Source organism: Heptranchias perlo, chromosome 23 (assembly GCF_035084215.1).
Source record: "Heptranchias perlo isolate sHepPer1 chromosome 23, sHepPer1.hap1, whole genome shotgun sequence".
Lineage (NCBI taxonomy): Eukaryota > Metazoa > Chordata > Chondrichthyes > Hexanchiformes > Hexanchidae > Heptranchias > Heptranchias perlo.
The window spans coordinates 21,335,632-21,358,800 of NC_090347.1; the positions used below are offsets into that span (position 1 = coordinate 21,335,632).

A 23,169-nucleotide genomic window follows, 5' to 3' on the forward strand; every position below is an offset into this window, starting at 1 on the left:
ACCCTCCGGGTCTGGAGTAATGCACGAAATGTGCCTCCTACCCCGATCCAGTGCGGGTCATTTTTTTTTTAACATCATCAGGATTTGTAGCGCTGGTAATGTTTTTTAGGTTTTCTTTGCAAGTTTTTTTTAAAATTAAAATGCGCGAAAACTGGAGATTTGGACTAAACATAGAGCGTGCTGGAAATAAACAGCAGCGTGCTGAGAAGATCCAGCCCATTTTCTGTTCTTATTAATCTTCTACAATGATCCTCTTCACCTCGGAGTTCATTGAAAATGCATTTTTACATTTTTTATGCCTGGTCATCAGTCCAGGGGCTTTAGGGATCGCTTAAAATTGTGGAGGTGGTGGCTGGGTACTGTTTTTTTAAAAATTACAGCATAACATTCCCAAACATAATAAATGACCAACGGGATGGAAGAAGAGAAGTGAAGTTAAATCTCCTCCCCATAATGCTCAGACTGTTTTCAACGAACCGCAGAGAAAGCTGCGGATCTGCACGTATCCAGCATGTGATCCCAATCTCTGCAGAAATGGTGGAGGAGCCCAACAATGAAAACAAAGACCAGCCGATGAAAATAAAATTACACGTTGTGGGTCCAGATTTCCAACAACGAGCCCAATTATTCTTGGTAGTTAGAGGTCGTTGCAAAAATATTTGAAATCTTAGTGAAGAAATGCGTGAGAAACAAGCATCAGCTTATTTGTATTCATCTGGTGCGGTCGACAAGAGAAATAAATCTCCTATAGAACTGGGAAATTATTTCTTACTTCGTGAATATATATATATATATATATGTGTGTGTGTATATGTGTGAACAAGAATGCAAATGTTAAACACACAATAGTAAAGCCAAGTCTCAGGAAAGAAATAAAAAGTGAATATGAGCGACCTCTGGGCTGGTAAATGTCTATGGTAACCATCTATCATTAAACCTCGCTGAGATAAATATGTAAACAATCCTGTTTCATGAAGACCTATATTTAACGATGCGGGTTTCGGTTCATTTCACACGTGTTTAGTGGAGACGAGAAAGAGATGGTATTAAAAGGAAGAGCTTTACTGTGAAATTTGTTTGGTTGAGTCACGGAAAGGGAAATGGGAGGGATGGATTGGTTGCGTCACAGTCCAATAAAATGTATTTTACTATAGGAAAATGCAAAGTCATCCATAGGGTATTTCCTTCTATTTAGTTATCTAGATAGCACGTATCTCACCACGTCATTCCTGTTTCACAATAGGAGGGAAGGTCGAAATGGAGCAAGACTGAACCAGTAAGCGAGCAATAAGGGGAAGTAGTGACATATTAGGCAGGCAAAGTAAAAACTAGCTTAAACTGGAAAAATGTTACAATATTATAACAGACGAGAAAGACCAAACCGAAACACCAGTCGACACACAAAAAGTTGTAGAGAAGAGTAGGAAGATTTTAGTAAGAAAGAACTTCCGTTCAGTAAGTGAGGAATGCAGCTTCAAAGAGAAAAATTTAGGGAGAGTACCAAATATAGAAAGGATGAGATTAATATTAGCATAGCAAGGATACAGTGCCCTGGAACTGAGAAGAGTGTCACCCACAGCAACCTTTGGCTGCAATCTTCTATTTATATCACTTAACATGATTAAAAATCGCTGTCTGAAACATAACACATCATAATTTTTTTTATTTGTTCATGGGATGTGGGCGTCGCTGGCGAGTTCAGCATTTATTACCCATCCCTAATTGTCCTTGAGAAGGTGGTGGTAAGCCGCCGCCTTGAACCGCTGCAGTCCGTGTGGTGAAGGTTCTTTCATAGTGTTGTTAGGAAGGGAGTTCCAGGATTTTGATCCAGCGACGATGAAGGAACGGCGATATATTTCCAAGTTGGGATGGTGTGTGACTTGGAGGGGAATGTGCAGGTGGTGGTGTTCCCATGTGCCTGCTGCTCTTGTCCTTCTAGTTGGTAGAGGTCGCAGGTTTGGGAGGTGCTGTCGAAGAAGTCTTGGCGAGTTGCTGTAGTGCATCCTGTGGATGGTACACACTGCAGCCACTGTTCGTCGGTGGTGAAGGGAGTGAATGCTTAGTATGTTTAATATATAGATGGAAAGAAAGAACTTGCAAATGTTTGTATTTGCAACAGCAGGCATGTTACAGAGGAGAAAAAGTATAAGTTGTGTGACAAAAGTAACAAAAAGAAAGGGGTAAATAGGTGTCAGCCTTGGCTCAGTGGTAGCTCTCTCGCCTTTGACTTAGAAGGTTGTGGGTGCTGTCTTTGGGATGAGACGTTAAACCATCTCAGGCCCAATCTGCTCTCTCAGGTGGATGTAAAAGATCCCATGGCACTATTCGAAGAGGAGTAGGGAAGTTTACATGGCCAACACTGCTAAAAAACACTATCTAGTCATCTCATTGTTGTTTGTGGGACCTTGCGTTGCGCAAATTGGCTGCCACATTTTTTACACCACAACCGTGACTACACTTCAAAGGTACATTTGTTGTCTAGCACTTTGGGGCATCCTGAGATTGTGAAAAGCACTATATAACACAGTGAGTGGTTAGGATCTGTAATGCACTGCCCGTGGGGGTGGTGGAGGCAGACTCAATCATGGCCTTCAAAAGGGAACTGGATAAGTACTTGAAAGGAAAAAATTTGCAAGGCTACGGGGAAAGGGCGGGGGAGTAGGACTAGCTGGATTGCTCTTGCATAGAGCCAGTGCGGACTCAATGGGCCGAATGGCCTCCTTCCATGCTGTAACCTTTGTGATTCTATGATTCTAAAAATGCAAGTTCTTTCTTTCCTTCTTTAAATAGATTGTTGAATTATTACAAGGGTATTGCTACTTTGTCAATAACATCTTATTTTGTGAGTTTGTTATATATAGTATGTATGTAATAACAAAAAATTAAATCAATAGCTTTGCCAACTCACATGGTAAAAGGCAGTGTGTGCCCAAGCCATACAGACTAGAAGAGCCCTGGTTTTGTTCCCAATCGATGTGAAGTTAGTTGATCTCAGTTGGGGCGACAGTAAGAGTGCTACATGTCTCTAGACTAGGGATGGGAAAATCAGACAGAGTTCCCAGGTCTTGGTCATTAGCCAGGTTTGGATATTGAGTGATGATTGAGTTTCGCTGGAAGGTCTCCCTTTGATCAAATAGACTGCCAACACTTACAGATGAAGAATGTTAACTTGGGCAAAGTATTCCAGGGGCCTGTGTAACTGTACCCTAGCATGATTCAACGGTTTCAAGAGAAGAGGATAGAATTGTAGGAAGTGGGAAATCAAGCCAAGAATTTCCCTTTAATGTTAGAATTTATTTATTTAAGTTATACGCACAATAGTGAATTGAACTTTTTTAAAAACAAATCAACTAAATTGATTTTTCACTTGGTAAAAATGTTACCTAAATGTTAATCATTGGCAGTTAATTTTAAAAAGGAATAAAGTAAATGATTTGATGCAGACAAAGAGTTAGGGAGAGCTGGCACTTGACATAAAGCTCAGATCCAGCAAAAAAAGCATATAAAGCAACACTGAAAGGCTGGCAAAGCAGGGAGAAACACTAAAGTCATTTGGAAACTATCCAGCTACTTTGCTATTAGTCTGATCGGAGCTGAAAAATAACAAATTGTAAGCTAGCTAACAAGCAGTATTTCCAGTCCTGTTCCATATAGTTTTTAATGGTTTTAATGTACTGTAACTATATAATGCCATCTTCTTTTGTGGTATGATGATGCATTAGGCCATTGAATGGTTAGATGTGGGTCAGCACCCAAGATTTCCCTATGTTGTGAGTTCTTGATGTTAGCGATGTTAGCTATGTAAGCAAGAGCCAAGTGGAAACCTGGTGTTTTCTGACAATGAGAGAGGGACAGTCAGAAGTGATTGTCAGGTGTACTTCTTAGCACTCAGCTCCAGTGTGGCTAGAGGGAATGATGTCCAAATTTGTAGACAATACTGAAATAGGAAGCAGAGTAAATAATTCTGAGGACCAAAAGAAACTGCAAGGGGCTATTAAGATTGTGGAATGGACAAAAAAGTGGCAGATTGAATTCATTGTCGGTGAGTGTGAGGTGGTACATTTTTGTAAGAAAAAGTTATGCTTTGAATGGGAGAAGGCCGGGTGATGAGGAAAAACAAATGGATTTGGGCGTTCAGGCTCATAAGACATTAAAGACACCACCTCAAGTGGATAAGGCCATAAAAAAGCTAACGGAATACTGGGATTTATAGCAAGAGGTGTAGAATATAAAAGAAATAATAGTGAATCTATATAAACCTTAGTAAAGTGACAATTGGAATACTATGTGTGGTTTTAGGGTCCTCTCTATAGGAAGGATGCTGAGGCAGTAGAAAGTACAGTGCAGATTCAGTAGGATGCTGCCTGGTATAAGGAAATAGAAGTGTAAAGAAAGACTTGAATAATTGGGGCTGTTTTTGTTGCAACAGAGAAGATTATGGGCTGATTTGATGGAGTTGTTCAAAATTATGAATGGATGGTCCCAACAACTTTACAACTAATAAATTACATTTGAACTGTAGTCACTGTTATATATGCAAACACAGCAACCAACCTAGAGATAGCAATGTCCCGCAAACAGCAAATGAATGAACAGATAATTTGTGCTTTTGGTGGTGCTGGTTGAGGAAGGAGAGAATGTGTAACAAGAGATAATATGGGAATTCCTTCTGTGCAGAATGTTCATGGATGCTCTATTCCCAAGGTAACCTGTAATTATTCTGGCATTAACAGGTTTAATTGCACTTGTGCATTACTCCTTAGTGCATAGAAACCTCTTTGCATTTTGATCAATATGGCTCAGTGTTCAGTGATCAGGATACATACGCTGTGCCATACTCCCGATTTTATCAACCAGATTTATCTGAATTACCGCTGGTACAAGCCTTTACACTGGCTGTAATTTTTAGGCTTATAAGTGATATAGCGCGAACCAGCACAATATACTTCTTATATTTTTAGTTTAATATTTATTAAAGCTTTTATTACACTGTAGATAAGCACAAAATGTTTGTGGTGCCAGATGTGATCAATCATGTTATTGTGTCCTCCACTAATTATATAAATGCAATAAAGTGTCTGGCCTTTTAATGATTGGTACAAATATCCAACTGCTAGAAAATGTAGATGAACTTCCAAGATTATTGACGATATCAATTATAATTTATAATCTTCAACATTGTTAGATCTCTTGTGGCCCAGTTTCATTTCGGATGTAAAGATATTTTTTGATGGCGTTCCAAGAAGATCTGAGCCGTTTCTAATACAGTCTATTACCATACTCACCATTTAGGCTTGGATCAAACTTGCAGCTCGCCATTGGCTGCCATGCTTTCAGCCGTCTAGGCCTTAAACTCTGGAATTCCCTCCCTAAACCTCTCCACGTCTGTACCTCTCTATCCTCCTTTAAGACGCTCCTTAAAATTTACCTCTTTGACAAAGCTTGTGGTCATCTCTCCTAATGTTTTCTTCTTTGGCTGAGTGTCAATTTTTGTCTGATAACGCTCCAATGAGTGCCTTGGGGCCTTTTACTATGTTAAAGGTGCTATATAAATGCAAGTTGTTGTTTTTGTAGTGCAATACTTGGGCTAGGTTTTTGGCACCTTCTGAAGTATTTCTTTTTTGCTGATCCACTCAAATATAAGGCCTTCCTTCGTCCGTTATTAACAAATACTATTAATGCAAGGACACCCGATATGATACATAGCATTGCAAGTAAAGGAGTGAAGTGGCGGTCATTAAGACCCAGCGGAGCCAGTTCTGAGGCAAGTGGCTGACGTGCAGTCTCCAGTCTGAATAAGAGCAGAGCGTGGGAGAGCATCGTTGGATCCCTCTGAATAAAATCGCAGTGGTACGAAGTAATTCCAGTAAGGTAAGGATCTACAGTCTATTAATTTATATGGTGAGAATGAATGTGTAAACATTAACATAATTTTAAGAGTTATAATATGGGATTTATTGAATATGATCACCATTGTATCAGCCTCTAATTTCTAGTTTTCTTCAAAATTTCAAATTGATGTGTTTTATATATAAATGCCTTAAGAATACCAGATTTGTACATTTTTTTGGTTAGATGTGGGAGTTTCATCCATCCTCATTTTAACAGTATTCCGTCTGAATGAATTTGCTTGGAGCAGCATCGTGTTCAGTTATTGGCAGATGAAATACTATGGCACAGATGCCTGATCCACCATCGCATTTAGGAGAGTGTAGGGCTAAGATGTGGGTTCATAAAATAAAATTTTAACAGGGGCGAGACAATTTTTTAATGATTACATACAATTTGTACCTTTTTTGAATTATAAATCGGGTGTTTCTTGAGGGATGAACACGATAAGAGGAAGACACACATGGCGAACAGCAAATGGCGATGGGCTGCCGGAGGCAGAGGTTAATGAAAACCTCACACACTACTTACAAGTATCAGCTTGTATTAAAGTGGGCAAACTCTGGGGAAACACAATGGGGACGAATACAATAAAGTTGCACTGAGGAGAAACTGCATGAAGCTTTTCTTTCATTTAATTTCATCATCTTCAACACAGAATGATGTAATGCCCGAACAGTAGAATTCCCCTGTGATGAACTGTAAAGCGTTTCTCGGCAAACTTAAAAGTATTTACCCACTCTTTCTGCATAAACGTAATTCTTTACGTATCAATGACACGGGGTGCACTGAAAACCCATAACTAGCAAAAAAAGAGTAAAACTACTCACCTTTGTACCACGGAGTACTTTAATGTAATGAAAGGTTTCAGATTAGATTTGTAAACTGTTTCACCTTTATTTTAAATAGCAGAACTCATTTTGTTAGATTACTGCCTTGTGGTTCTTCCGAGGTATCTATTGTCCTGTGTCCTGCTCATGTTATACTGATGCTAAATATAAATGTTATGCACATGTTTTGTGTGTGAGGGTTGCTTTTGTGGCACTTTAATAAGTTAATTCTGTATCTAATCTCGTATTTTCTTCCGGTATAATGAAACCTCTTAAATGCTTAGTCCTCCTCCTCCCCCCCATCCCATCCCATCTGATTATTGGATTAAAGAAACTCAATAATTAACTTCTGCTTTTCAACAAACGGTATTGCTTGGGGCATGTAGATTGTTCAGAGCAAGATGCGACGTGTGTGTGTCTGACCGACCCATTGGTAGGTTTCATTTTATCTGAAAGATCCCAGGTTCGATTCCCTGCTGATTTATGACCAATGCGTGTCCGCGATTAGAGTGGGACTAACGCTGAGTGTTGAGAAGCCAGACAAAGCCGGGGGCCATCACATAACATGTGTTCATCACTCGCCTCGCCTTTTCCGTTAATAATTTCGGTCTCTTGCTCAAATTTCCCTCAACCGCTACATGAGTCATCTTTGCGAGCGACTCTGGTGGAGATGGCGAGCACTTTGCAGCCTTATTCTCGGGTCACGTCTCTCACGTCCTCCTGCAGTGGCATGATGCTTTTGTTACACCCACTTCCTTCCCGTTCTCTCCATCTCCGCCCCGCCCTCTCCTACACCTGGTCACCCGGACACAGGGCAGCATTCCACAAACTCCAGCCCATCGGGTATTTGTGGGAATGGCGAAATAAAAATAGATTATATTAATATTAAGCACTAATTATACTGAAGATTAGCACGTTGTCAAATTACCCTGCTGCACTCAGACATACCTGGGCAGACCTGCAGAAAACAGGTTTGTGGGTTTTTTTAATGCACAAAGGATTGGGGTCCCTGAGAATTCGGAGTAAAATGTATGTTCGAAAGCTTCTTGATTTAAAAGGTAGAAACGACCCCTCCCTCGGTGCCAAATGGCTCTCCGACTCTGAGATAATTTATCTAGACTGGGTATTCATGCTGAAGTGCTGTTTTAGCACACGAACAATAGGACTTAAAGTTACACTAGTACAACATGATCAATTCCAAAGAAAAGAGAGGATTTATAAAAGTCAGGCCACATTTGTACCGTGAAGTCTAATTGGCTGAAGGTTATTTTCAATGTAAAATTGAGACAATCATTGTGGTTAAGCTGTATAAATAGTCCTTTCCATTCAGCTGTGGACTTGGCTTGATCCAATAGTAACAACAGAGTACGTGTGCACTGTCTTACAAGTTGAAGGATAGTTTGGGTAACTTGCATATTTGACCTTGGTCTTGTCCTTCTGTCTTCAAACCTAAACAGTAGACACACAGCACAGAATTTTATTCCATTTGCATCACTTCTAAATATAAGAAGACACGCAAGATAATAACGGGATTAAAGAGCAAGCAGTTTACTAATGCCAACTCGACCCACAGATGTTTTACTGTCTTGCCGTAACAAAATCTGCTCTGCCTTGTCTCGTATAGAGACAGTGATCTTGCCATTTTCAGTCATCATTAAGAAAGAAAATACTCCATTTACATAGCACCTCTCACGACCTCAGGGCATCCTAGAATGCTTTATAGCCAAAGTACTATTGAAGTGTAGTCACTGTTGTAATGTAGGAAACGTGGCAGCCAAATTGCGCACAGTAAGGTCCCACAAATAATAATGAAATAAATGACCAGATCATCTGTTAGGTGTTGGTTGAGGGATAAATGATGGCCAGGACACCAGGAGAAATTCCCTACTCTTCAAATAGTACTGTAGGATTATATTCGCCTACCTGAGAGGGCAGGAAGAGTCTCGGTTTAATGTCTCATCCGAAAGTCGGCACCTGAGAGTATAGCACTCCCTCAGAACTGCAGTGAAGTGTCAGCCTAGATTTAGTGCTCAAGTCTCTGGAGTGGGGCTTGAACACATGACCCTCTGACTCAGAGGTGAGAGTGCTTTCACTGTGCCAAGATTGACACTAAACATGGATATTAGGTTGCTTCAGATCAAAAGTAGGTTCCCACTTGTGTACTGCATAATGTGACAAACTGTGAAATTGGGATTTATTTCCCAGCATGCTGCTTATAAATCTGTGGACCACCCTACACAAACTTCAACTCATCCAAAACTCCACCGCCTGATCCTGTATGACCTTGGTCTTGTCCTTCTGTCTTCAAACTTGTCTTGTAAGCCTAGACACACAGGACAGAATTTTATTCCTTTTGCATCATTCCTAAATATAAGAAGACACCCAGTCTGCAGGATAGTACAAGACAGTAACAGTATTAACGAGCAAGCAGTTTACTAATGCCAACTTGACCCAGAGATGTTTTACTATCTTGGAGCACCAAAGTGTGCTCTGCCTTGTCGCATATAGAAACATAATGACCGTGCCATTTTGCATTATCACTAAGAAAGAAAATACTGGCATTTATATAGCACCTCTAATCACCTCAGGAAGCCCCAAAATGCTTTATAGCCAATTAAGTAATTTTGAAGTGTACTCATTGTTGTAATGTAGGAAACATGGAAGCCAATTTGCGCACAGTAAGGTCCCACAATTAGTAATGAAATAAATGATCAGATCATCTGTTTTTAGGTGTTGGTTGAGGGATAAATGATGGCCAGGACACCAGGAGAAATCCCCTACTCTTCTTCAAATAGTACTGTAGGATTATATTCGCCCACCTGAGAGGGCAGGCATGGTCTCAGTTTAATGTCTCCTCTCAAAGTCGGCAGTTCTGAGTATAGCACTCCCTCAGAACTGCAGTGAAGTGTCAGCCTAAATTATGTGCTCAAGTCTCTGGAGTGGGGCTTGAATGCATGACCTTCTAACTCAGGTGAGAGTGCTATCACTGAGCCAAGGTTCACACTAAACATGGATATTAGGTTGCTTCAGATTAGAAGTAGGTTCTCGCTAGTGTACTGCATAATGTGACAAGCTGTGAAATTGGGATTTATTTCCCAGCATGCTGCTTATAAATCTGTGGCCCACCCTACACAAACTCCAACTCATCCAAAACTCCACTCCCCAGATCCTGTACTTGTCTTGTTCACCTAACTTCCCGCGCCATTGGCTCCTCATCCCCGCAAAATATTGATTTCAAAATCCCCGTTTATAAATTTCTGCATGGCCTTTTCCAACTCTGACCCCTCCTCCTACTCCAGCAAAGTGATGGAGCCTTCAGCAATCATGCCCCTGCAGTCTGGGATTTTCTTCCTAAACCCTTACTCCCACCTTGCTACACTTCTCCAATTTCAAAAGTGGCCTTGCCTATGGCCCCTCTACTAACTCCTGCTCAGCTCCTGTTCCCCTGCAACTGTGGGACATTTTCCACATTACATGTGCTATATAAGTACAAATTGTTGTTTCACTGACTGATGCAATGGATTATCCTTGTATAATTTTAGAATCACATTGTTGCTTCCAATGCTGTTGTGCAGTAATAAAATATTGCATTTAATTCCTCCCCAGCCTCCATTAATACAGGTGTTGCATTATTTTAATGTATCGCTATGAAAAGTGCGAGACCCTTTAATGCACTGTGGCAATATCTTAGAGTTTGCATATTTATTAACTCATTCAGACCAATGAAAAAACACTTGCATATGGTCTCCTGCCCCTGTCTTTGGCTCTGTCATTTTCTTGATTCTTACTATTAAGGTGAAAATAGTCTCTTTAAGTACTGATGGCATGTATGGCTGTTCCCTCCAGTATTGCACCTGTTTTAACAAAATGTGTGAAATATGTTTAAGATTGAATATTCATTGGTGTTACCATAATGTACTACCAAATATTTTAACATGATGGAACCTATGCTCCCTTTACATTACAATAGTGACACTGTTGGAAGCCGTGACTCCATGTGAGCCCAGATATTAGGTATTCAGTGGTGGCAGAAAAGTAAGCTAAACCCAATTCTGCCCTCACCGCCAATACATGTGTACTTTTTAGGAGAGGTTACTATATAGTAATCAGAAGTGAGAACCTGGTATGATTTTTCTCCTTCGAATCTGGAGACACTGAAGCCAATTGTAGCATGCCATGGCTGCGCAGCTCTTGTCAACTAAATGAAGATAAACCCAGGATCAGTCCTGTGACTTTCCTGACCTATATTGCTCAGGACCCCAATGGTTGTTACATATACCCATTGAGACATCAGAAGTCAAAGTCTTAAAACATGAAAAATTCTGAAACTAATGTGTGTGAATGCATCTCATTAACCAAGGACAGTGAAGATTTTTGTACACTACAGCAAAGAATTTATGGGAGTTTTAAAAAAATACATAGCATTCCATACGTTAGCGTATTACATAGTTCTTGAATTTGTTAATAAATTCCCAAATTTGTTTGCAAATTCACCTCCATAAAGTCCTCCATGCCCATAATTACCATGCCAATGACAAACTCCACTGCCCCCATTATCCAGTGAATTAATTTCAAGATTCTTATCTTGTTCATATCCATCCATGGCCTTGACCCACCCTGTCTTAGTGATTTCCTGCCATACATCCAGCATGCATCCTCCATTAGTAATTTTCTGTTTATTCTGTGTCACCCTTCACTTCACCATTATCGCTAGCTCTTTCAGCTACTATGCACCTGCCCTCTGGAATTCCCATCCTAAACTCCACAACCTTGCCATCTCCTTTCCTAATTTCAAAAGCTTCCTATAAACTCTCTTCACTTAAGGTTTTGTCCCCTAACCTTTCTCCTTTCTCTCTGGCATCCACATTTTCCCTCTGCTCTGTAAACACTTTGAGACATCTTTCTGTATGTAAAAAGTGCTATAGAAATGTCAGTTGTTGTAAACAGTTTACAGATCAACTCCTGAATATAGCATTGTTTCAGAATGACGTAGGTAACAGGTTATATAGGAAAGAATGATAATAAATGTGAGGTCACATTACAGATTGGTACTATAGTAATACCATGGACTTTTGTTTTGGAGCGGAAAAGAGGAGGTAACAAAATGTTACATAAATTATAAGGTATTATTTGATTAAAGGGTTCGAACGTGATCACAAACCAAGTAACTCATGGTTTACAGCCTTCATCCAGACCATAAGGTAAGGTTATAGCCTCGCACGTAGTCCCAGGATATTAACTTTTAATGTTTATATTATCTACTTCACTGAATAGGTTTTCTTTCCAGCTCTTGCTCCACTTTTTTGATGGTGGCACTTCTCGCTGCCTATCAATGTTTAGTTCACTCCATGTTAATGCATGATCAAATCATCGTTGAAGGATTAAGTGCTGATTCTCTGATTGGGTGCTTCCAGGAAAGAGCAGCGCTCACAGAGAACTCTGGTTGAGAAATCGCTGGCCTACAGACCTTGGTTTTCTGCCCATTTGTTGGATGGAAAATCAGGGGTTGTGGGCCCATGTTTATCAGACCAGAGTTGCTAGTAAGCACTGCTCATCACTGATTGTATCATTCAGTTCCTTCTCCAATCTCCATGTTTCATAGTTGGAAGTAATATAGGACTAGTATATATTAGCATATACAGAACATAACTCAACAACTGGCAGTGTGATACTCTGGAATGTTATACATGGCACTGATACATTGAGTGGCTTGAGATAATGTCATAAACTGTAAGAGTGAAAGCTGAAGTGCTTTAGCAGCATTATCTCAAGCCTGAAATGTGTTACTGCCATAAAACAACTGAGGCTGTGCTATTTCTTCGTAATAGGTACAATTTTAAGGATTCTCACATTTAAAGTATATTTGTTGCAAGCTGTTAGTACTTGGATTTGAAAATTGGATGGCTGACTGCCACATGTTTTGACTAGAAGTGATATCACTCGATTTGACCAGCTGAAATTTTAAGATTTATTTTGCTGCGTGTGACGAGGAAATGTAAATCTTGCATATTTTATGTCAGTAACTTACCTAGGAGTTCTGGATGATGGCATGGAAAATAACAATTCTGTATATATATTATGTTCTACTCATTTGGCAAGTTATTTTGGAAATGGAGGATACTTTAGCAGTAACAGTGAACTTTAGGAGTTCTACCAGTAATGTGAAGGGCCTTTAATTCCATACAGCAAGTAGAAAATGTTTCCTCTTCATTCACTTAGATTAAATTCCATATTCAGTGGAGAATAAAGCTTTACACCCTTCTGTGGAGAACGTTGTCCTCTTTGGGTGTCATAGACGTGATAATTCTAATATAGCCCAGTTTACAGTCTCTGAGCAGGCCTTTTACTCATACCAATAAAATAAAAATCTAATTTAAAATCCCCAAACAAATTCAGCATATGGTATAAGCAGGAGACTGCACATTAAAACATTTGACAATGTTTTTAATTTTATTAGATTGGTGTAACCACTGCAATTGTTGGTTATGTGGCCAGCTACTTTTGTCAAACACGTCCCAACACGTACTCTTTTGTTCCTCTATATACACAGTGATATATTGGAATGAATCAGTAATTAAACAGTATTCCTTGGCTTACAAAGCAGGACAAAGGTCACTGCAAATTAATTTCCATTTGTACATCTATATGGGAAATTGTGTAATATAGTCAAAGTGAAGCCTTGTAGTCAACAATCATAGAAAAAACAGCTAGTGTGAATATCAGCTTTTAAAGTTTGAAAAGCACTTCCTTTTTAAAATATTATCTCCACACATCACAATCCTACCATTTCTTAGAACTACCCAAGAAATATAGTCCTTGGATTTTCCCTTTTGACCCCTGCTCTAGGCCTTCCCTGATGGCTGGACAAGATCTTAAGGTCATCATGGGGTAAGTATAGCACTGAACAAATATTCTTTGATCTAATAGCACAATGCATTAGAGCTGTAACATGGTGTTACACCAAATCAGCTTTACTTAGCTGTATTTGACAAATGTCATTGAATTTGTTTGTGCTATACTAGATCAGATTCTGATATGTCTTGGGAGTCATTTCACCTGTTTACCACAGTTGTTTGTTTTGAATGAGTGAGCAGTAGAATATTACAGGACACTGTCGCTGTGTGGTGAATTATTTTCTCAAATGGTGATCTTGCTGCCTACCACAAGTTGCGTATGTGCTACGTCACCTAGTGTATTTATAAAAAATAATGTAAATAATAATTGGACTCTTAGGGCTCGATTTTAGGGTCGGGTTACCTGCGGGTTTCCAGCGGGGGGGCCCCGAAAATCCCGATCTCCGATCACGTGACCGGATTCGGACGAAATCCCGGCCACTTCCGGGTACCGCGCTGACGTGCGGGGCTGCGCGCGCAAGCCCCGCTGGTGGGAATCCCGCAGGCAATTAAAGCCAGCGGGGTTCCACTTGAGAGCACTTAACTTGCTCGTTGTGGTCAGTTAATGAGCTGAAGCAGCTGTCAAAAGAGGAAGTGTGGGATTTTACGGTCAAAGCAGTCAGTTTCCCACACTGGGGGAAACAGGACCCTTCAAACCAGGCGTGTTGCAGCCAGCAGCCTGTGCCAGGTGCCAAGGTGCGCTCCACGGGGGAGCGCCCTCACCCACGCAGGAGGCCACCGCGTCACATAGGGCAACCCCTGCCCTCCACCAACCCCCGCCAAGCCAGAGGACAGACCGACACGAAACCGCAGCCCCAGTCCGAGGACCCACCCACCTACCCTGCACAACCCCTCACACCAACACCTGCCAGATGGGTGGTGCGTTGACATCGTCGGAGGACGAACAGGATGACCAGCCCCAGCAGCCTCGCAGTCCACGCCGTCCGCCTCGGAGAGGTGGGGCCCCCCAACACGGTGCTGTGGCACACCCACCTGCACAGCAGGAGGGAGGGCAACCGCAGAGAGAGATGCGTCGCAGGAGGCACTACCCTCCGCACAGGGTGTACAGAGCGAGGCTCAGCTTCATGGACCTCTCCGAGGAGCAGTGCATACGGAGGCTCAGAGTCAATCGCCAGGTAGTCGCCGACATCTGCAGCCTCCTTAACGACGAGCTGCTCCCTGATGGACCAAGCAGCATCTTCTTACCTGTCGCCGTCAAAGTCACCACTGCCCTCAACTTCTTCGCATCCGGTTCCTTCCAGGGTGCCACCGGGGACATCACCGGGGTCTGTCAGTCCTCTGCACACAAGTGCATAAGGCAGGTCACCGATGGGTTGTTCCGCAGGGCCTCCCACTACATCAACTTCGCCATGGACGAGCGCAGCCAGATGGAGAGGGCGGTTGGATTCCATGCCATGGCCGGCTTCCCACGGGTGCAGGGTGTAATCGACTGCACCCACATCGCAATACGGGCACCTCCGCATGAGCCAGGGCTGTTCATCAACAGGAAGGGGTATCACTCCATGAACGCCCAGCTCATCTGTGACCACCGCCAGAGATTCCTACACGTGTGCGCCAGATACCCCGGCAGCTGCCACGATGCCTTCGTCCTCAGGGAGTCCGCCGTCCCGCCCATCCTGCAGGCACCCAACGCCGGCAACGGCTGGCTCCTCGGCGACAAGGGGTATCCCCTCCACACGTGGCTCATGACACCTCTGAGGAACCCCATCACCGAGCCGGAGCGTCGGTACAATGACAGCCACACTGCTACCAGGTCTACAATTGAGCAGACCATAGGGCTTCTCAAGATGCGCTTCAGGTGCCTTGATCGTTCTGGGGGAGCGCTGCAATACACACCATTCAGAGTGGGACGAATCATAGTTGTCTGCTGTGCCCTGCACAACATGGCCCAACAGAGAGGGGTGCCGCTGGAGGAGGCCCCATCCACACCCGCCACCCACATTGAGGAAGGCGAGGGCGAGGAGGCGGAGGAGGAGGAGGCGGAGGAGGAGGAGGCGGAGGAGGAGGACGCGCCAGAGGATGTTGGACGACCCATGCGCCGAGCCGCGACTCACCGGGATGGTCGCCGGGCCAGGGACGCACTCATACGTCAACGGTTCTCCTAGAGTCAGACACTGCGAGGCGCTCGCATCTCCTCACCTGCACATGCGAGCGGCCATACCAGCCCCCTCCACTGAAGAGTGCTGCCAGTAATCCTGCACCCACAGCAGTGTGCCCAATGGGTGGCAGCAGGTGTTTGCCGTCATGATGGCCTCCACGGAACGCAACTACTGCACAAGCCGCGGAAGAATGGACGAGAGGTGGCAGGAGTGGTGAGAATAGACTATTTAATATGTGGAATGTGACATCATTTAAGAAACAAAGTACAAAATAATAAACACCCTGGTGTATTCCCTTTGTGATTATAAGGCCTTTGGAATTCTTCTCCGGGAACCCCTACGTGGTGCTACCCCTGTGGCTCCAGCAGAGGTAGTGGCAGGTTGCTCGTCTTCTTGCCTTGACCGGGTAGATGCTTTTGGCGGACGGCCCCTGGGTTTCGGTGCCCGTGAGGGCACCTCCACAGACTGCTCCTCCTGCACCGGGGCAGGGGCAGACTCGGCCACCTGGAGAGGAGGCACCATTGCGGGTGGTGGTTGAGAGGTGGGCGACGGGTGGGACGTGGGGACGCCTTGAGAGGCGTCGGAATGTTGCTCACCCTGAATCCGTACCGACGTTGTGAGGGCCTGCAAGGACTCGAAGTGGAGCTGTGCGTGACGCTCGAGGGAGGCCAGCCTGTCCTCCACCGCAGACAGTCCCGCACCTACCCGCGACACTGTGTCGCCGGTACCCTCCTGTGCCTGCGCCACCAATGCCCACATGCAGGAGGTGGACTCCTCCATCGCCTGCGCTATTGTGGACAATGCGCGCGGCACCTCTGCCAGCACCTCAGCAATTAGCTGGTGGCCCTCGACGACTCTCCTTTTCTCTGGTGGCCCCCTGGGTTCAGCATCTGGGTCCGGCTGAGCAGAGCCTGGAGATGAGTGCTCCCTCCGTCGCGGACCCTCCGCGGCTGCCCCTGCCACCAGGGTCTGCTCATGCTCACTCGTGCGCAGTGACTCACCAAGTGCTACCCCAACTAGTTGGCGAGGGGGACCCACCGAGGTGCGTGTCTCTGCGCTGGTGGATGGTTGGCTCTGATGTGACGATGCACCCTCAGAGACCGCCATGTCCTCTGAGGAATCGCCCTCCATGCTCGCTTGATCCAAAGACGCACCTGCAAGAGAACAGAGGGCACTTTGAGGCATGTGGACCAACTTGACAGTGCGCCTGATGGCAGGTGATGATACGGTCACTCGCGATCATGGGTGTTGAGTGTCAGCTTTCCCTTACCGGCCGTTTCGGCAGCGACACACTCGCCATCGGCCACCGACAGGCAATGTCGCGTGCGGGCGAGGTCGAGCGCCTCCACCTCTGCGTCGGTGAGCTCCACCACTTGCGGCGGCCCACCTCCGGTGCGTGCCCTTTCGCGGTTGTTCTTGCTCCTCTTCTCCTGTGAAGGCACAACACAGATGTGTGAGTGGGTGCGTATTGCATCGTGAGACGCATCGAGCATCGGTGTGGTTGGGTTGAGCGTGGCGCGGAACGGATGGGAGGAAGTGTGGGCCACGTGCCCATCCCATTGCATGGGGATTGGGGTGTGTGGTAGTGTTCGGGTGGGGTCAGGGACGGTGGGTACTTGCGTGCACGGCGAGGATGGTGAATGAGTGGCTGTGATGATTGCTGATGGAGCGCAGTGGTGGCTGTGCAGGAGGGGGTTGTGATCTGCTTGGCGTGATGGTGGGGACGGGATGTGGGAGGGTGCGTTGGTGTACTCACCTTGCCAGACCTAGTCAGGTCATTGAAGCGCTTGCGGCACTGCTCCCAAGTCCTTGGGGTGTTGCCCCTGCTGCTCACCTCCACCGCCACCTCTGCCCATGCCTTCCTGGTTGCGGCGGCAGGGAACTTGCGCCCATCCTCAGGGAAGAGTGTTTCCCTCCTCCTCCTCACGCCCTCCAGCATCAGCTGCAGTGCCAGATCTGAAAAACGGGGCGCAGCCTTTCCCCTTGGTTGAGCCATTCTCCCAGACCTCTTGCTTGCAGCAGGAGGGGCTTTGGGAGACTGCCCCTTTAACTGGAGCTCCTACATCGCGTCGACGGTACTGCGCATGCGCAGCCGGCCGGCTCGCAGCTGGGGAGCGCAGAACCCGGAAGCAGGCCTTAATGGGTCCAATTATCCCGCGATCGCGTGGGGGACGCACACAATTACCCGTCCGCGTTTTCGACGCTCCCGGAGGACCACCCGCTGGGAACCCGCAGGCCTGCTAAATTCGAGCCCCTAGCATCCATACTGTATGAAAGCATGGATACCATAAAACCTAGAATCGTCAGCACTTTAGGTATTTGGATATGTTTATATTTTTTATTTTACTAATTACATTTTTCTATGAGCACATTCTTTTGTAGTGGTGGAGTAGTATTAGTCTTGGCCAGTGACGTGCTGAGATGTGCACTATTGATCTGTATAAGTGACCTTGGGAGATGTGGGGTTACACCAGCCCTCAGACTACGTTTAATTGCATAAAATAAAATTTAATAATTAAATTTATTTTGCTGCTCACAGACCTCTGAACTAGCACACATTGGATTAGAGATTGTATCATTAGACTTTGAGCAACAGTTGTGATAGTACCACAGAGGCTGTGTTGTCTAAACTGACATTATCCGTAGCTCTCTGTTAATAATCTTCAGGCCGTTCACCAGAGTTTTATAAATTTTATGTACTTTTTAGTACATAAACAAGATGAATATCAAAAATATACTACACACACAAGGGCTACATTAAGTTAAGTGGATGCTCAGAGGTTTTTGGCATTATTTTAAATGTTCATGTTGAAGTTCAAAACAAAACTTAAGTGTCATTAACTGATGCTGAAGAAAATGTTTTAGTCATCTGCATTCTTTATTTGAACTGAGCATCTCCTAGGTAGTTCTGATAATCTGTAAATGAGCATTATAATGATGTAAAGTCGAATCCTGGAAAGCACATAACTTTTGCAAAACACATTCTGTTTGATCCATGGTTTCCATAAATGCTGGATAAAATGGCCATTTGCAACATTTAACAGCACAGCTCATTAAATAATTCATTGAGCAATTCTGAATTCAAAACTGAATGATGACTAAAGATGCATTCAAATATTTATTTGGCACAAAAATGATTAGACTTCTAAAATATGCTGCTCTCTGTGTGATTGTGGGCTAACTTCAAGGTGCTGAACTGAACTTTAGAATTGCAGGTATAAGTGGCTCAGTGGGTTGGTGTGGAAAGTGTTGCATACGAAATGATACGACACAGATTTGTGCCTGAGATTCCCATTTATAAAGTTCCTGATCGTCACAGAATCATCAGCGGTTGGTTCCAAATAAAGGATGTGCAGTTCCCCACAGAAAGTGGGAAATTTGATGGGTCGGTCACTTTAGCTTGCTCTAACATCCTCTTCTGTTCACTTACTGAGCAGAATTGACAGTGTTCATTATTGAAATCAGCCCCCAGTTGAGAGGGTGGATACATCTGTTAATGCCAGCCATAGGAGGTGCTCAACAGTAGTCTGAGCTGCACTATCTGATTCTTTCCCTTTGCTTTCCTGCTTAGGCACCTCCTAGTGGCTGGCATTAGCAGATGCTTAGGAAGCATGAGGTGGTGCTGAGTGTTCCCACTTAAAAAGATGGTAGCTCTTTCCAATCTTTAACATATGAATTGGTGGTGATTCAAAGAGACGTCTACTGTAACATTAAAAGCTTATCTTTTTGGCAGGGCTTCAGTGACTGCTCTTATACTATAGATGATCATTAATACCAGTCAAAAAGCCACCTCTCTGTATGACTTTCCTGATAATACACTGACATGTATTTGTTCATTTTATACTGCATTTTTGTTGTTTGGATGGATTTTTTTTCTTAAGTTCAAAGTGCACTATAAAATCAGCATACTGATATAATGCAAGAATCTGATTCCTGGCAGGAGCTGTGGCTGTAAACAGGTGTAAACAATTTTACAACACCAAGTTATAGTCCAGCAATTTTATTTTAAATTCACAAGCTTTCGGAGGCTTCCTCCTTTGTCAGGTGAACGATGTGAAAATGCTGTAAACAGGGGCAGACTAATAGGGGGCCCCCTGGTAAAACTCACCATAACGCAGTAAAACTGCGTACTACAAGCTGGATCAGTTTCATTTAGGTGTGGTATTTGGGATATGATTTGCTTTATTATTAATGCAGTGTGTAACCATTCTACAGGCATATTTCTCCATGTGTTTTACTACATATTTGTGTTTTATTGAATTAGGAACGGGGGGAGGATTGAGCAGGGGGTGCAGAGGGGCTCAAATGTATTTTTTATTAGAGACATCGTGCAAGAAGGGAAAATGCCCTTCATTAACCAATAGTTAACTATTGTAATACTTTTTGGAGCTTATAAATAGCATTGCACCCTGGCACCCCAAAAGCCTAGAGTCAATATGCAAAATATTGAGGGAGAGGGAGAATCCGTGGGCAGATATTTTTAAAATGTAAATGTTTCCCACTTTTTAAAAAAAAATTCTCTCCTTTTTTGGTCCCTTCATGCTATGGAGCGTTCTGTGATCAACAGGGCAAGCATGTGGCCTGCTCCCAGGCCTTTGTCAGTGTTGGGTTTGAAACAGCTACTATGAGGTGTGTAACAGCAACAGGGGTAAATCAAAAATGAGCACACTTTTACTGCTTGCTAATTATTTGCATGAATAGAATATGCATAAGGTGTTGATGCACTTGCTGAATTGAGATTTTCTGCAATGCAATCACCCGATCTCCACTTAGTCTCCTCATTTTAGAGGAGACCACATTGTGAGCAGTGAATACAGTATATTAAGTTGGAAGAAGTACAAGTAATTCGCCATTTCACCTGGAAGGAATGTTTGGGGCCCTGGACGGTGGGAAGGGAAGAGGTGAAAGTTTTTACGTGTGTATGTTTCTGTGCCTTTAGTGTCAATGAGCAATGGACATTGCAATGAATTCCTCATTTTATTTGTGTAAGGAATCTTACAACACCAGGTTATAGTCCAACTGTTTTATTTGAAAATCACAAGCTTTCGGAGGCTTTCTCCTTCGTCAGGTGAGTGTGGGATTTGGATTCCATGGAAGGTTGCCGCATTTATCGTCAGAACAATACCTGGTGATTACAGATAATCTTTCCAACTGCCCGTTGTCAAGGCAATCAAAGTGTTCAGACCACCGAATACACAAACGGCCAGAACAAAAGACAGAGAGAGAGAGAGAGAGAGAGAGAGAGAAACATCCGAAAGGAAGAGAAAGACAGAGAATGACCCGTTGTATTAAAAACAGATAACTTTTTTTCGCTGGTGGGGTTACGTGCAGCGTGACATGAACCCAAGATCCCGGTTGAGGCCGTCCTCATGGGTGCGGAACTTGGCTATCAATTTCTGCTCGACGATTTTGCGTTGTCTTGTGTCTCGAAGGCTGCCTTGGAGAACACTTACCCGAAGATCGGTGGCTGAATGTCCTTGACTGCTGAAGTGTTCCCCGACTGGGAGGGAACCCTCCTGTCTGGCGATTGTTGCGTGGTGTCCGTTCATCCGTTGTCGCAGTGTCTGCATGGTCTCGCCAATGTACCATGCTCCGGGGCATCCTTTCCTGCAACGTATGAGGTAGACAACGTTGGCCGAGTCACAGGAGTATGAACCATGTACCTGGTGGGTGGTGTCCTCTCGTGTGATGGTGGTGTCTGTGTCGATGATCTGGCATGTCTTGCAGAGGTTGCCGTGGCAGGTTTGTGTGGTGTCGTGGATGCTGTTCTCCTGAAAGCGGGGTAATTTGCTGCGAACAATGGTCTGTTTGAGGTTGGGTGGCTGTTTAAAGGCGAGTAATGGAGTTGTGGGGATGGCCTTAGCGAGGTGTTCGTCGTCATCGATGACATGTTGAAGGCTGCGGAGAACATGGCGTAGTTTCTCCGCTCCGGGGAAGTACTGGACGACGAAGGGTACTCTGTTGGTTGCGTCCCGTGTTAGTCTTCTGAGGAGGTCTATGCGATTTTTCGCTGTGACCCGTCGGAACTGTCGATCGACGAGTCGAGCATCATATCCCGTTCTTACGAGGGCGTCTTTCAGCGTCTGTAGGTGTCCATCGCGTTCCTCCTTGTCTGAGCAGATCCTGTGTATTCGCAGGGCCTGTCCATAGGGGATGGCCTCTTTGACGTGGTTAGGGTGGGAGCTGGAAAAGTGGAGCATCGTGAGGTTGTCCGTGGGCTTGCGGTAGAGTGAGGTGCTGAGGTGCCCGTCTTTGATGGAGATTCGTGTGTCCAAGAAAGAAACCGATTCTGAGGAGTACCCTTCATCGTCCAGTACTTCCCCGGAGCGGAGAAACTACGCCGTGTTCTCCGCAGCCTTCAACATGTCATCGATGACGACGAACACCTCGCTAAGGCCATCCCCACACTTCCACTACTCTCCTTCAAACAGCCACCCAACCTCAAACAGACCATTGTTCGCAGCAAATTACCCAGCTTTCAGGAGAACAGCATCCACGACCCCACACAACCCTGCCACAGCAACCTCTGCAAGACATGCCAGATCATCGACACAGATACCACCATCACACGAGAGGACACCACCCACCAGGTACATGGTTCATACTCCTGTGACTCGGCCAACGTTGTCTACCACATACGTTGCAGGAAAGGATGCCCCAGAGCATGGTACATTGGCGAGACCTTGCAGACACTGCGACAACGGATGAACGGACACCGCGCAACAATCGCCAGACAGGAGGGTTCCCTCCCAGTCGGGGAACACTTCAGCAGTCAAGGACATTCAGCCACCGATCTTCGGGTAAGCGTTCTCCAAGGCGGCCTTCGAGACACAAGACAACGCAAAATCGTCGAGCAGAAATTGATAGCCAAGTTCCGCACCCATGAGGATAGCCTCAACCGGGATCTTGGGTTCATGTCACGCGACACGTAACCCCACCAGCGAAAAAAAAGTTATCTGTTTTTAATACAACGGGTCATTCTCTGTCTTTCTCTTCCTTTTGGATGTTTCTCTCTCTCTCTCTGTCTCTCTCTGTCTGTCTTTTTTGTTCTGGCCGTTTGTGTATTCGGTGGTCCTGTAGGTAACATCTCTCTGTCTGAACACTTTGATTGCTTTGACAACGGGCAGTTGGAAAGATTATCTGTAATCACCAGGTATTGTTCTCTGACTATAAATGTGGCAACCTTCCATGGAATCCGAATCCCACACTCACCTGACGAAGGAGAAAGCTTGTGATTTTCAAATAAAACAGTTGGACTATAACCTGGTGTTGTAAGATTCCTTACATTTGTCAACCCCAGTCCATCACTGGCATCTCCACATCATTTTATTTGGCCAACATTGAGTTGTGAAGGCATGTCATTAGACTTTTTCTAAATCATTTTCAATTTAAAGGGTCATCTTGTGGTTTCCTTTTATATCTGGAAATGCTGTTGTG

General features: G+C 44.4%; 1 protein-coding gene across 1 annotated transcript in view; it reads left to right on the forward strand.

Moving 5' to 3' along the window:
* Positions 1-5,771: 5,771 nt before the first annotated feature.
* LOC137341171 (monocarboxylate transporter 4-like) overlaps positions 5,772-23,169 on the forward strand; it is a 58,399-nt gene continuing 41,001 nt past the window's right edge. The window contains exon 1 of the mRNA XM_068004165.1: positions 5,772-5,871. The gene's annotated coding sequence lies outside the window, so the exon portion shown is untranslated. The remainder of the gene's footprint in view (positions 5,872-23,169) is intronic.